Genomic DNA, 12,511 nt, shown 5'->3' with positions numbered 1-12,511 from the left:
TATTTGAAGCTAGATGAAGATGCCTTCTGGGGCACTGATGCCTTGGCATGCTTAGTAGAGAAAGATCTTCCCACATAGAACTTTTCACTCATATCCAAAGATGTTGCCCTGAAGGAGAAAAGTTACATGTCGGAATTAGAAAATAATAAAATATATACAAGCTTCGGGAGCAGACAGACGTATTCAAATTCCAGCTTTGTCTTTTATTAGCATGCTATAATGTGTTTAATCTCTCATCAGTTTCCTTATCTGGAAAATGTAAACTGCTTGGTATAGACGGTGCTTCAAAAACAGAATGTATTCAATAAGAGGAAGTTGTATTTGTTTTTTTCTTAATTTTTATTTCATCTAATACAATTGGAATCTCTGAGACTCTGGATGTATCATTCCATACTATTCTCAGCTAACTTTAATAAAATCTGTCACCTCTATCAAAATCCACCTGGACTCCAGACCAATAAGAGCCAGACCTGGTGAAACGTGAGGTGCCCCAGAAGTCTACTGCTCTTAAACCTGCTATGTTTTGTACTTTGGGCATAAATTTTCAATAGTTCTCACGAACATCAGAGTGTAGTCTATCTATCTAACCCCCCACCTGGTATAGCCAATACGGTTTACATGGAACTTTCATCTGCATGTCTGGTACCTTTGGTTCCCCAAGGGCCCAGGAGCTTCATCCTGAATTACAGTCGCCGAGTCACCGGAACCAGCACTGTGGGGAGGAATATAGTGGGAGGGGCCAACTTACCTAAGTAACCCCTGCCAGACCTTTTGCCTGGTATTGGTCTCTGTATCTAGGCTCCACCTGTTAAACACCGTCCGGCACAGTGGCTACCTGTTTAATGATTCTAATCCCACCTGTGCTGACACCCAGAAGTTTCCCCTGTCCCATCTGTCTTTGCATTCAACTCGTGGACACTGACTTCAATCGTGGACACTGACTTCAGCCTAGGTTTAAACTGTTAAACCCTCAGCTTAGATTTTAAACTTTAGTTCTCTTTAGAGTCAATTTTCCTCAAGCCTTCACCACACAAATACCCCACCTTAGTCTCAGGTTTTTCCTATCTCCCTAACAGCTATCTGCAAACCATACAGTGATGGCTGCAATTTTTTTTTTTTTTTGCGGTACGCGGGCCTCTCACTGTTGTGGCCTCTCCCGCTGCGGAGCACAGGCTCCGGACGCGCAGGCTCAGCGGCCATGGCCCAGGGGCCCAGCCGCTCCGCGGCATGTGGGATCTTCCGGACGGGGGCACGAACCCATGTCCTCTGCATCGGCAGGCGAACTCTCAACCACTGCGCCACCAGGGGAGCCCATGGCTGCATTTTTTAATAGGAAAGATGAGGGCTATAGTTATTGTCTTGAGACAATGGACTAGCACTAAAATTCTTAACAGACGATATGGCTATAGAAATAGGGTCGGGGACTTCCCTGGCGGTCCAGTGGTTAAGACTCTGCCCTTCTGCTGCAGGGGCCCGGGTTCCATCCCTGGTCGGGGAATTAAGATCCCGAATGCCAGGCTGTGTGGCCAAAAAAAAAAAAAAAGTCAATTGATCCCACCAGTTAGTTTATATTCTTATCAAGGGAAAACCCAGAAACACAAAAATGGCTATTAAAAGAGTTCTCCATCTTCAAAAATGTAGTTAATGCACAATAACTGTATATTATTAACTAATATGATAGCTTTTGTCTAAATCTCTTTATGCAGGAATGTGCTTGGAGTTTTGCACTTAGTTTTTTTCTTTCGTCTTTTTTTCTTTTTCCTGTAATAATGATGGATTTCCACTGGTCCATCTGTTTTACTCCTCTGAAACTCCTTATAACCAAGAGCATGTATTTTCAGAATAGCTAGATGGGAGGTGAGTGATGTAGGAATTAATTAGTGGCCCAAGAATTGCAAGGGATAATAAATGGTCCACACAAATATTACAGAATTTAGACATCATTAGACCTCAATGTGTCTAATAGATGGACACTGATATTCATCTTAAAGTATTATAGAGTACCTCCATCTCCTCTCTGGTCTCAGGTTAGTATTCTACTTTTTATGCTTTTATTGATTTGTAAATTAATGAATTTGTTGAGGAGGTAAAATTAATTTCTTTGACTGGATGTTTGTTAATATGGCTACGAAAAACCTGTTCAACTGCTGTACTGGTACATTCTGTCCTACAAAAACAAGCACTGTCTCTATCCATATGTGAAACAGAGAATTCACCACAGCAGTCAATTACAAAAACTAACCTTTGAATTACGTTGAATTAAACATCAAAGGACTAGATGCCTAAAAATGTAACAACAGATTTTTTTTCCATATTCGCCTTATAAAACTGCAATTCCGAAAAATGTTTTTCTAGGTGTTTACTGCTTTCTCAAGTCACTGGCATCAGATTTTAACACAAACTATTTCAGGCACCCAATTTAGAAAACAAACAGATATTAAACGTCTAAAATGTCTATCGCCATAGATGTTAATGTGTTTCTCTCTGTCTCTTTCTCAAAAAGTAGTCAGTTCAAGGTGTGTTTATTCATTCTTACAAATATATTTCCCCACTCTGTAAAAAAGAGAAGCATAATTCAATTGAAGTAGATCAGAACTGTGCTTCCTTACACCATATAACGTGACAAGCTGTAAATAAAATGAACTTTTTATGAATACATTATGCATGGGATATGTTCCCGGGGTTGCATATAAAGAGTATTTTAATGACATACATTTTTCTAGGTAACCAAAAGCGAGCTGCTATTTCACCAACCCATGGACTGAATATAAAGCAATTTTAAAGTGTCCTAGCACAAACTCAGTAGTCCTGGCACCTAAAATATTGACATGCCAGCACAGTAAGGTTCATCTAGAAAATTATCCCCTTAGAAAATTATGTTGGCCACCATGGATTTCTTTTTAATGCTTCAAGTATTTATTATCATATGAGTAGAATGTTTTGTTTATTTCAAATATCTTCATGTGGTGTCTATCACTGCATATCCTTTAGATATAAATAAGCATGTACAATTATTATTTTATAAAGTTATAAACATAAAGTTATATGAACAATTGGAAAACACATAATAGAACCAAAACTGTATAATTTAGCAGGGAAAATAACAAACCAAAATCATGCATAATGTAAAAATGCTCACAATATATTTTATTAAAAGGCTGGATATAAACTTTATATAGACAATAATCCTGATTTCACAAAAAGAAAAAATATATTTTTAGAAAAACCTGGAAGAAATTCAATAGAATGTTCATAATAGGTATCTTTTGGTAGGTGCATGTTCTTTCTTTGTATCTTCCTGTATTTTTCCATTCTCTACAATGAATGTTCATTGTTTGGGGGGGAAAAACAACATTCTTTTATTAAACAAATGTTTATTGAGCACCTACCAAATGCCAGGCGCCATTCTTGGCACTGGGTGTACAGTAGGAAACAAAGAACTAATTCACGGTCCTATTTGTAGAGCTTATGTTCTTCAAGGAGCATGGGGGTGGGGCAGGGAATGGCAGATAATAACCAAATAAATGTGTAAGTAAATAGAATATTAGTGTTATGGAGTGGTGGGGGGAAGCAGGTTAAGGAGATAGGGAAACACAGGGAATGGGAAAGTGTTATTTTATACAGGGTGGTCAGGGAAGGCATTACTGATGATTCAACGCAGGGAGGGAAAGAGTGCAGAGCGATCTAGGCCGAAAAAACAGCAAGTGAAAATCCCTGATGCAGAAGTGTGCTCGGCATATTTGAGGAAGGGTGAGAGCTGGAGCTGGGAGTGAGCTGGTGTGTGATGGTACGTGATGAGCTCAGAGGAGGAGCCCAGCATCTGGGCTTGAGACATTGGCATGACATCAGCTTAGGGAGATGATTGGGGGGCTTTAAGGAGAGGGGTGCCATGACGTGACTTATATTTAAAGGGGACACCCTGGCAACTGTGTGCAGAATAGGCTGCAGAAAGCAGAGGTGGAAGCTGGCAGACAAGTCAGAAGTTGGGACGGGGATCCAGGGAGAGATGAAGGTGGTTTGGATAAGAACGGTACCTGCAGGGTGGTGAGAAGTGATCAGATACCAACGTGCACTCTACACTAAGGGTGAATGAGTGAGGATTTGGAGATTGTTCACAATGAAGTTAAAGGATATATTTGCATCGGTGATGGTTAATTTTATATGTCAACTTGACTAGGCTAGGGGAAGTGCAGATAGCTGGTAAAACATTTCTGGGTGTGTCTGTGCGAGTGTTTCCAGAAGACGTTAGCATTTGAATCTGTAGACTGAATGATGCATAAATGGCCCTCACATGATCTAGTCCTTGGAGGGTCTGAACAGAACAAAAAGGCAGAGGAAAGGCTAATTTGCTACTTCTGCTTGAACTGGGACATCTGTCTTCTCTAGCCCTTTGTCATCAGTGTTCCTGGTTCTCAGGCCTTCGGAATCAACTGTGTACATTACTGACTTTCCTGGTTCTCCAGCTTGCTGATTGCAGATTATGAGACTTCTCAGCCTTCATGATTGCCTGAGCCAATTCCTGTAATATATCTCCTCCTATAAGGTATATATATACTCTATTGGTTCTCTTTCTCTGGAGAAATACAGCATATTTCCTTTGATGAAAGGTCTAATGTTTAATAACTAAATGTTTCAGTTTTTCTAGCTTTTTCTAGGTTTTCTAGGTTTTAGTTTCAACAACTTTCTGCAAAAATATATTGCGTTCTTATTTTAGCACAGAAAGAATTAGTAAAATTTTACTTTTTCAATTATTCATAGGATGACTTTAAACAGGTACAGTTAATTTTTCACACTAACTACATTCTTGCTAGTTCTTGAAGAATTAGTGTCAGGCATCCAGGGAAGACTCAATAGACAAGTTTTTCTAAAATACAATAGAGTCATCTTTTAAACATTCTAGGATTCTAAAGTGAGGAAATGGGTTTATCGCACCTTTAATAAATGCCATGCCTGTTTTCAGAGAGCTAGTTTTAGAGAATGGCCATGTGTTGACCCCAAGGGGTAGGCTTTATTAATAAAGTGATTTAAATCTCCAGTTCTTCAAAAACTAATTTCAAAGGATATTAAAAAAAAATAAGTCACCATTGTAAAAAGGCTATGTTTTGGGGCCTCCCTGGTGGCGCAGTGGTTAAGAGTCCGCCTGCCGATGCAGGGGATACGGGTTCGTGCCCCGGTCTGGGAGGATCCCATATGCCGCGGAGCGGCTGGGCCCGTGAGCCATGGCCACTGGGCCTGCGCATCCGGAGCCTGTGCTCCGCAACGGGAGAGGCCACAACAGTGAGAGGCCCACATACCGCAAAAAGAAAAAAAAAAAAAAAAAAAAAAAAAAAAGGCTATGTTTTTAATGTCGGCTTCAAAATATGGAGGAAAAGAGTCCAAAAGCTGAAAATTCAGACTTTAAAGCAGATAGTTGGGTTTGAGTTCCCTGCTTACCCTTTACCAGCTCTGTGACCTTGAGCCAGTTAATTAAGCTCTTTGAGCCTCACTTTTCTCAACTGTAACATGTAACAAAAGTGCATACCTCAAAAATCATTCTGAATGATTTATGAATTCCAAAAGCCTCCTGGATATCACGGTCTGTGCTTTCCTTTAACCACAGACTCTCCACTCCAGCCAAGTTTCCACCTTTCAGTCTCCCAAATGTGACAGCCCCTAATTACTATGTCTAGATGATTTCTACTGCAGCAGAAAAAAGAAATACAAGAGGCATCCTTTGAAAGCAGATACTACCCTCATTTCTAGGTCTCCTTAGTGCTACTAAATTTCAGATACACCTTCACAGTTACCGAGTTATTAAACTGTTTTCATTGTTAACTACATTTATTCAGCTTCTTTATGCCAGGTACTTTTTTTTTTTGCGGTACGCGGGCCTCTCACTGTTGTGGCCTCTCCCGTTGCGGAGCACAGGCTCCGGACGCGCAGGCTCAGCGGCCATGGCTCATGGGCCCAGCCGCTCCGTGGCATGCGGGATCTTCCCGGACCGGGGCACGAACCCGTGTCCCCGGAATCATCAAGCGGACTCTCAACCACTGCACCACCAGGGAAGCCCCCAGGTACATTTTTGAAGCACTTTCATTAATTTATCTCATTTAATTTTAAAAGACACCCTAAATGACTAGTGTCATTTTTCAAAAGTAGGCAGATTAGTGGTCCCCAAAGATGTCCATTCTCTAATTATCAAGCCCTGTGATTATGTTATTTTACATGGCAAAGAGGACTGGCAGATGCGATTAAGGTTAAGGAACTTGTGATGCGGAGATTATCCTGGATTATTAGGCCCAATCTAATTACATGGGTCCTTAAAAGAGGAGAACATTTCCTAGTTGATGTCAGAAAACCAGAGAGATAACAGCGTAAGAAGGATGGGACCCACCATTGCTGGGGGTGACAAGCCAGGAAATGCAGTTGCCCCCCAGAAGCTGGAAAAAGTGAGGAGATGGTCTGTCCCCTAGAGCCTCCAGAAAGGAGCACAGCCCTGCCGACCCCCTGGTGTTAGCCCAGTGAGACTCTTGTCAGACTTCTGACCTCCAGAACTCTTAAGATAACAAATTTGTGTTATTTTAAGCCATTACGTTTGTGGTAGTTTGTTATAGCAGTAATAGGAAGTCAATATACATCCTTTCCCATATAATTTTAAAACTCTATGTATGGTCAGGCCACTCAAGATGGCTGTTCTCTTGCTCTCTGTACACCCCCTGCTCGACCAGTGCCTGCTTCCCCTACACGCTACTCACATGACTGACCTTCCTACATACTTGCCCCAGGCCCCAGCTAGTGACTGTCCTTATCAAAGGGACAGTAAGGGCTGTGCCCCTCTGCTAGTTTCCCTGGTAACCAACCAGCCAACCTGATGTCAACTTCCCCTATAACTGGTAATCTCCCCTTCCCCCTGGGAGTAGAGACTGCTGCCATGTCTGCTGCACACAGTGGGGTGTCTCCCCAGGATCTTGCTTCAGATATGTAAGCTCCCCCCATTCATTAAGTCGTTGAGGTCTCTGTCGCTGACTCTGGGCTCTTTCTTTGATCTTGAAGCTGGGCAAGTACAGGCCTTGCAGGCCTGTGCGCTACAGCCCAACACTCTAGAGAAATAAATTTTCCATTCTAACTTTCACTCAGCCTCACCTTCTGGGTCCCCTCTCCCTTCACTTTGTGATCAGCCTTTGTTGCCCCAGCTCTAGCCACTACCTTTTCTCTAATGCTGTATCACACACATTTCAAGCATAGACTATCACTTCTTTTATGTTGATATCAAAGTATCTCATCTTTTATCTATCCCTCATGCAGCAACATATATGCAGATACTAACTGTACAGAAAAAATATCATCATAGACTTTAGCTAAAAGGTAAATATGTAGAACCTTAAATATGTAACCATAATAAATTAAAATCTGGTTGATTTGTAAAGGCCTTAATTAAGACTTAAATAAATAGACTAGCTCTATCAGACTTCAAGTAATAAGTCCTCCAAGTTGGACATGTGATTTGATATGTCTGGCTTTTCCATCTGGGTCTGGAAGATGTCAACATCGCCGTTCACTACAAGAAACCCAGATTGGAAAGATCCATTCTGGTCTCAGGCCTAAAATCACATTCTCTCATTCTTAATTCACCTGATAGCCCTGTACTTGGGGAATTACTGATTTGTCATTATAAAAGATGAAATCTTGATTCTCCCAGTATATGAATAAGAGAAATCAAATATCCTATCTAGTCTGTGAACACATCATACTGGATTATAATTGTATGGGTATCTGTCTATCCTTTAAATTGAACCGTGAGCTCCCTGAGTGCCCTGTTCAGTGCTGTGTTCTCAGCACCCAACACAGTCCATATCACTGTGAGCAGATTCTCAGTAAATCTTGAATAATTAATTAATTAATTAACTAGTTAAACAATAGGGCAAATGAGGGAGTAGGTCAAGTTTGTGAGGTTGTCTTTGCTCCTTCCCTGGCAATGCCTTTCTTCTACGTGTGGGTACTAGTTTCCTTTTCCTACCTCCAAATACAACCCCAGACTGGTCCTTGGTCACCTCATGCTCTTCCCTTTGTATGCCCCCCTGCCTCCAGCTCAGTTCAATCCTGTATTTTCCCACCTAGGGAGAATGAGGGATATGATGTTTGATTTTGAACTGACTCTGTTACAAAATGACTTTAATTCTCTGGACCAGACAAATGACCAGACAAATGACCCATTTACTTCTGAGTGCTTTTGAAACTTTATCAGAAGTGCTTCTGCTGGGCCCCTTGAGCTGTAACTTCAGTGAAGGAAACAATACCTCTCATTCACCTGATCCATTGCCCCTCAGTCCCTGGATTTTGGTTCCAGGAAATACTCTTGGACAGGACTTCCAGTGGCTCTAGACAGCTCTCTTTGCCCCGTGGACCATATCTAGTCTACAAGGAACAGTCACACATCTAACTCACAGCTAGAGGGGAGTGCACTTGCTTCCCAGACACAGCAACTTGTGTTCACTCTCCCACAAAGTGGTCTCTTCCAGGAAATCCTCTTGGACAGGACTTCCAGTGGCTCTAGACAGCTCTCTTTGCCCTGTGGACCATATCTAGTCTACAAGGAACAGTCATACATCTAACCCACAGCTAGAGGGGAGTGAACTTGCTTCCTGGACACAGCAACTTGTGTTCACTCTCCCACAAAGTGGTTCACAGCCAGTGCCTCCTGCACAATCAGACCTCAGTCTCTGGGTCTCCCAGAATCCAGGAGACACATCTCAAGCTCCTGGAATTGCTTCACGGAAACCCCCTTGCTCTAGGCTTAAGATAAAGGTAATAAAAATCTCCATTCTACTTCCTTAAAAGGGGGTTATTGAAAAAACAACTTGACAGAATTTCTCTCCCAAGAGATCTTTTCACAAATACTTCCTTTTTTCACTTTCCCCCTTTTATTTCAATAGGATGATCAAACTTACCACTTTGCCTGGGACTGTCCCAGTTTTAGCATTGAAAGTCCTGAATCCTGGTAAGCCCCTCAGTCCCAGGCAAAGTGTAACAGTTGATAACTCTACCTCAAGATGAAATGTCCAAGAGTCATAAAACCAGTTTTTGTTCACATGCTTTCAGAATCTGCATTTTGATGTGCCGCCTCAGTTCAGTATGTAGTACATATCAGTATTATTTTATTGTTTCAAATTTTCAACTTAATATCCCACTACTTATATACAGACACACATATACATTATGCCAGACAGAACTGTTGTGATTATCTCCACTTTACAGAAGAATAAATGGAGGATTACAGGATTCAGTAACTTGTTCAAAGTCTCACTGTTGTTGAGAGCAAGGAACAACTAGAATCCTTTTATGTTGCTGGTGGGAATGTAAAACAGTACATTTAGAAAACAGTTTGGCAGTTTTTTCTAAAGTTAAATGTATACTTTTCATATGACCCAGCAAACCCACCTCTAGGAATTTACCTAAGAGGAATTAAAATATTTGTTCACACAAAGTTTTGTACATAAATATTCATAGCAGCTTCAGTCATAATAGCCAAAACTAGAAAGAACCTAAATGTCCACTAACAGAATAGATTTTAAAAATTGTGGTATGTCTGTGCAATGGCACACTGCTCAGCAATAAAAGGAAACAAGCTATTGATACATTCAACAACATGGAAGAATCTCACCAACATGCAGTTGAGCAAAAGAAGCCAGGCACAAAAGCCTACACGAGGTATTAGGAAACTCTAAACAAATGTGATCTATATTGACAGAGGGAAGAGAAGTGGTTTCCTGAAGCCAGGAGTGGGGAAAAGGGGTTATCTTGGAAGGTGAACAAAGGAATATTTTATAGTGATGGATATGTACTATATCTTGACTGTGGTGGAAGTTCCTCAGGTGTATATGTTTGTCATAACTTATCAAACTGTATACATAAAACTATACCTCAGTAAAATTATTTTTAAAACTTAAGGAAATAGAAAAAGAAGAACAAACTAAACCCACAGCTAGCAGAAGGAAGGAAATAATAAAAATTAGAGCAGAGATAAATGAAATAGAGAATAGAAAAACAATAGAGAAAATCAATGAAATGAAAAGTTGGTTCTTTGAAAAATCTCAACAAAATTGACAAACCTTTAGTTAGATGTACTTAGAAAAAAGATTCAAATCACTAAAATCAGAAATGAAGGTGGAGACATTACTACTGATTCTACAGAAATAGAAAGAATTATAAAGAAGTAGTCTGAATAACTGTAGTCAAACAAACTGGATAACTTAGATAAAATTGACAAATTCCTACAAACGCAAAACTTACTAAGGCAAAATTATCAATAAATAGAAAATCTGAATAGACCTATAACTATCAAGGAGATTATATCAGTAATTATAAATCTCTCAACAAAAAAAGCCCTGAACCTGACGAATTCTACTAAACATTTACATTAGAGCTATTACCAGTGCTTCTCAAACTCTTCCAAAAAATTAAAGAGGAGGGAACACTTTTCAACTCATTTTTTGAGGCCAGCATTCCCTTGATACAAAAGCCAGACAAAGACACTACAAGAAAAGAAAACTACAGCCCAATATCCCTTATCAACATTAATGCAAAAATCCTAAGCAAAATGTTAGTAAACTGAATTCGGCAGCATATTAAAAGGATTATATACCATGACCAAGTGGGATTTATTCCCAGAATGCAAGGACGTTTCAACATAAGAAAATCAATCATTGTAATACACCACATTAACAGAATGAAGGGGAAAAAAACCCACATGATTATCTCAATTGATGCAGAAAAGGCATTTGACAAAATTCAACATAATTTTATCATAAAAACACTCACAAACTAGGAATAGAAAGAAACTACCTCAACATAGTTAAGTCATATATGAAAACCCATACACACACACACACACACAAAATTGTACTCAACAGTGAAAGACTGAAAGCTTTCCCTCTAAGATCAGGAACAAGGCAATGATGCCCACATTTACCATCTCTGTCCAACACAGTACTGGAACTTATATCCAGAGCACTTAGGTAAGAAAAAGATATAATCCAAATTGAAAAGAAAGAAGTAAAATTACCTCTGCAGATGATATGAACTTATATGTAAAAACCCTAAAGATTCCACGAAAACATTATTAGAACTAATAAATGAATTTAGTAAGATACAAAATCAACACACAAAAATCAAATGCATTTCAATACCCTAACAGTGAACAATCCCAAAAGGAAATTAAGAAAACAATTCCATTTACAACAGCCTCAAAAAGAAGAAAATACTTAGGAATTAGCTTAACCAAGCCTTTTACAATGAAAATGATGACATTTCTGAAAGAATTAAAGGAAGACAAGTAAATAGAAACACAGTCCATGTTCGTGAATTAGAAGACTTCATGTTGTTAAGATGTCATTACTACCCAATGTGATCAATGGATTCAATGCAATCCCTATCAAAATCCCAATAATTTTTGAAGAAATAGCAAAAAACCCATCCTAAAATTCATATGGAATCTTAATGGGCCCCAAATAATCAAAACAATCTTGAAAAAGAAGAACAAAGCTGGAGGACTCACACTTTTTGATTTCAAAACTTTCTACAAATCTATGGTAATAGAAACAATGTGGTATTAGCATAAAGACAGAAATATAAACCAATGGAGTAAAATAGAAAGCCCAGAAATAAACACTCACATATATCTATCTAAATGATTTTTGACAAGGGTGCCAGGACTATTCAATGGAAAAAATCTAATCAACAAATGGTGATGGGAAAACTAGATATTCACTTGCAAAAGAATGAAGTTGGGCCCTTACCTAATACCATATACAGAAATAACCTCAAAATCAATCATATAAGCTGAAAATCAATAAAAGACCTAAATATAAGACCTAAAACTACAATACTCTTGGAAGAAAACATAAGGGTAAAGCTTCACAAGATTGGATTTGCCAATGGTTTTCTTAGACATGATACCAAAGGCACAGACAATTTAAAAAAAGTAGACAAATGGGACTTCATGAAATTTTCAAAAATTTGTGCATCAAAAGATGCCATCAACAGGGTAAAAAGGAAACCCAAAGAATGAAAGAAAATATTTGAAAAGCATATATCTGATAAGGGATTAATATCCAAAATATATGGAAAACTACTAAAACTCAACAACAAAACAAAAACTGGATTCAAAAATGGGCAAAGGATCTAAATAGGTATGTCTCCAAAGAAGACATACAAATGGCCAATAAGCACATGAAAAGATGCTCAACATCACTAATCATTAGAGAAATGCAGATCAAAACTACAATGAGATACCAGCTCACATCTATTAGGATAGCTACTATCCAAAAAAACTTTAAAAACAATATAACAAGTGTTGGTGAAAACGTGGAAAAATTGGAAACCTTGTGCATAGTTTGTAGGAATGTAAAATGGTACAGCTTCTGTGGAAAACAATATGGTCATTCCTTTAAAAATTAAAAATGGAATTATCCCATGATAATTCTATTTTCATCTCCAAACCAGTTCATCTCCAAACCAGTTCAGGCTCACCTTA

Source organism: Mesoplodon densirostris, chromosome 11 (genome assembly GCF_025265405.1).
Source record: "Mesoplodon densirostris isolate mMesDen1 chromosome 11, mMesDen1 primary haplotype, whole genome shotgun sequence".
Lineage (NCBI taxonomy): Eukaryota > Metazoa > Chordata > Mammalia > Artiodactyla > Ziphiidae > Mesoplodon > Mesoplodon densirostris.
This window is presented reverse-complemented; position numbering follows the sequence as displayed.